Below are 388 nucleotides of genomic sequence, written 5' to 3' on the forward strand. Positions count from 1 at the left end.
AGAAAGAAAGAAAGAAGTCTTCAATGGATTTCTCTCTCCTTCAGCTCTTGGCCACCCACTGTCGTGTATGTAGCACTGGTCCATCTTGTCATGCATGTCTCTCTACACATGAAAGGAGACAGAGAGAGAGAGACAGANNCTGTTAAGTCTGGGAAGGAAGGAAGGTCTTCTCACGTCGATGTTCTCTGTAGTAGCGAATGATGGTGTGGTACGTCTATGTCTTGATAGATACAGCGCGAGTCATTATAGCTACGGAGAACGGTAGACTTCTTCTACGTATGCATACATGTATATAATTGATGCAGTTGTCTGTATAGAGAAATATCTAGGTGAAGATCTGTGATCGCCGTCTATGGATAGAGGCATATATCTCTCTATATCTATATCT

The sequence above is a fragment of the Cystoisospora suis genome (genome assembly GCF_002600585.1).
Source record: "Cystoisospora suis strain Wien I chromosome Unknown contig_10032, whole genome shotgun sequence".
Lineage (NCBI taxonomy): Eukaryota > Apicomplexa > Conoidasida > Eucoccidiorida > Sarcocystidae > Cystoisospora > Cystoisospora suis.